We start from the raw sequence: 3,284 nt of genomic DNA, 5'->3' as shown, positions 1-3,284 counted from the left end.
GACGGGTCAGGAGCTCGGCCCTCCCCTTAAAGCAGCCGCCGGGAGCGGGCGGCCGCCGCGCCGGGACGGAGCATCCCCGAACGGGACATCCCGGGACGGAGCGTCCCCAGCACGGGACACCCTGGTACAGAGCACACCCCGTACAGAGCATCCCAGCATGGGACATGTACAGGGCATCCCCATATGGAGCATCCTCCCAGTACAGAGCACTGGGACATCCTGGTATGGAGCATCCCAGTACAGAGCACTGGGACATCCTGGTATGGAGCATCCCAGTATAGAGCATCCTCCCGGTACCAGGCATCCCAGCATGAGATATCCCAGTACAGAGCATCCCAGCACAGGACATACTGGTACGGGACATCCCCAGTGTGGGGCACCCCTGGTATGGAGCATCCCAGCACAGGACATCCCAGTACAGAGCGTCCTCCAGGTACAGAGCATCCCAGCATGGGACATCCTGGTACAGGGCAGCTCCAGTATGAAGCATCCTCCTGGTAGAGAGCATCTCTGGGCTCAGAGAATCCCAGCATGGGACATCCCAGTATGGGGAATCCTCCCAGTAGAGAGCATGCCAGCACAGGACATCCCAGTATAGAGCATCCCTAAGCTTGAAGCATCCTCCAGGTACAGAGCACCCCAGCACAGGACACACTGGTAGAGAGCATCACCAGCACAGCCCATCCCAGTATGGGACACCCCTGATACAGAGCATCCCAGCATTAGGACAGCACGGTACGGGGCATCCTCCAGGTACAGGGCACCCCAGCACGGAGCATCCCTGGCATGGAGCGAGCCCTTCCCTGGGGGGGGGGGGGGGGGGGCTGAGCCCCAAGCGCTACCACAGTGGGAGCAGAGCCTGCACCCATCCCATGGGGGACCCAGACCCACATTGTGCTTTGTCCCCCTCAGAGGAGGGAGCCCATCAGCCTGAGCTGGGTGCGAGGGAGGACCCCCAGCCCCACACCAGCCCCTTGAAGGGCCACAGCGGGGAGCACCCAGGCTGGTCCCCTCCCCCTGGGACAGGGGGTACCCCAGACATGTTCTGGGTGCTGGGAAAGGGGTGCAAAGCCCTGGGGGCAGGGGGTGAGGCAGAGGATCCCCCTGCACCCCTGCCCGGGCAGGACCCCCTCTGGAGCATCCCTGAAGGCTGTGGGAAGCAGGGAGGGGACGAGCCCTGTGCAGGCAGAGGGGACAGGGACAGAGGCAGCAATGTCCCTTCCTTCCCCTGAGGCTGTGGTGAAAGAGGCAGAAAAGATGGGGAGTGCGTGGAGCAGGGACGGGTACAGCATCACGAGTTTGGAATAGGGCCAGTGGAGGTCCCTTGTACCTGCCATGGGAATGACACGGGTGTGAGGACAGCAGCACAGCCCCCGGGAGCTCTGCCCACTCCTGCAGCACAGGGGCAGCCCCCCAGGCAGGGCTGGGGGACCCCAGCGCTCGGGGATGGGGTTTGTACAGACAGCCCCAGCCCTCAGCTGGGAAATCTCTCTTCATTCAGCTTCCCATACACCCCAAACTCTCGGGACAGCTTGTGGGAGAGCAGCTTGACGCAAACCAATTAAAGGATCTGTGAGTTCATGGAAAATCCTCCTCCCTTGGAGCCTGTTTTCTAAACCTGCGATAATTTGAAGGATGAATCGAGGAACATCCCCGATGTGGATGAAGCAAGGGGGCTTGAGTCTGTCTCCACTGAATTTGGCTCCTTGCTCCCATCTCCTTCCCTGCTTCCTTCCTGCCTCCCCAGGTGCAGGGAGTGGGGACCCCGAGCCCCCACACACTGGGGTGGGGGGACAACGACGATGACACAGAGGACATGGGGCTCCCGGGACCCGCTGTGCTCAGCAGGGCTGCAAACCCACCCCACCTGGCTTCTCCCGGGCAAACAGGTCGATCAACAGCTCTTGCAAAACGGACCTCTCGCTGGCCAGAAGCTGGAGACACGCACCCAAGGGGGGGCAAAGTGGGAAAAGGCCCCTGGCCAGTGTCTGCTGCCCTGGGGTAAGGGTGCAGAGGAAGGGGTTTCTCTGGGGTGGACTGAGGCAGCCAGCCCCACACCCACCTGGTGCCCTTTGGTATTGTCATCCAGCAAGCCGTCCCCGTCACCCAGAGGGTGAGAAGCAGCTTCCAGCACCAGGGGGGGAGGCTGGAGCTCTGGCCACCCTCCAGCTGCTGCCCTTGAGCAGGGGAAACACATGGACTCTCCCCCTCTGTCAACCCAACGTTGTGCAAGAACCAGGAGCAGCACCAGCCCTGAGTGTTGGGAAGGAAGCTGTGCCCACAGCAGACCATGTCCCCTGAGCTGGGGGAGTGGAGGATGTGACAGCCACCACTGTCCCCACCCCAGCCTGGAGCAGGGCAGAGCTGCTCGGAGTGCCCAGGGTGGCAGCTCCAGGAGGGAGAGGCTCTGGGGGCAGGTTTGGACCCTGCGCTGTATTCCCACACACCCAAGTACCACCGGCCCAACCACAGCCTCCAAGGTTCCAAGCGCAGGCGGTGACACAGGGTCACCCCACAAGCTGGCTGCTGTGAACCCCCTGCTCCAGGCGCAGGGTCAGGGGTGCAGGGAGCTCGGTGCCTTTCGCTCTCCAGGGAGGTCAGAGCTCTGGGGGCTGGTGCCAGAGCATCACCCACCTTCACAGGGGTCTTCCCACCCCCTGCCCTCTGCAGAGCTGCAAGGACTGGACCTGGTGGGGTACAGCCTCGGGGGGCTGGGCTCTGTTCACGTGAAGCTTTCGACCCAGGCTGCTCCCTGCAGAGTTTGAAGCCCAAACATCCAACTGGTCCCCGTTCAGCCAGCCTGGGCGCAAGGCTGTCTGTACATGGGTTATTCAAACAGCGTCTGCTATCGCCGAACAGCAAACATGCAGCGCAGGATGGTGGTTTTTTTACAAAACTGTAACGAAAGGAACCATGGAGCGAGTGCTCCCTATGCCCCGTCTCACCCCAGACACCTCTGGCCCTCCCATGCAGCCACCTCACTTCAAGCCCAGGTCTACGCATTTTTGGGAGAACCCCCACAAACCTCAACACATCCTCCTGGTCTACTGCCCTCGCAGGGACAGGTCTGTTCCCACTGCACAGCCCTTACGCAGCCGTCCTCGCAACCACAGGGAATGAACATCAATTTAATGCTTCAGGGTAAAAAAAAAAAATCCTTCCCAGCTGCATGAGAAGAGATTCCCAAGCCCCACAAAACCCAGTCCTGGCTGGCTGGGACTGGGATTTTACCCTCATGCTCAGGTGCCGCTACCAGGTTGCTCCGGCCAGCGGCTGGCCTTCAG

The sequence above is a fragment of the Pterocles gutturalis genome, unplaced genomic scaffold, assembly GCF_000699245.1.
Source record: "Pterocles gutturalis isolate BGI_N339 unplaced genomic scaffold, ASM69924v1 scaffold33571, whole genome shotgun sequence".
NCBI classification, from domain to species: Eukaryota; Metazoa; Chordata; class Aves; order Pterocliformes; family Pteroclidae; genus Pterocles; species Pterocles gutturalis.
The sequence above is the reverse complement of the archived record's forward strand: the minus strand, read 5'-3'. Positions refer to the sequence as shown.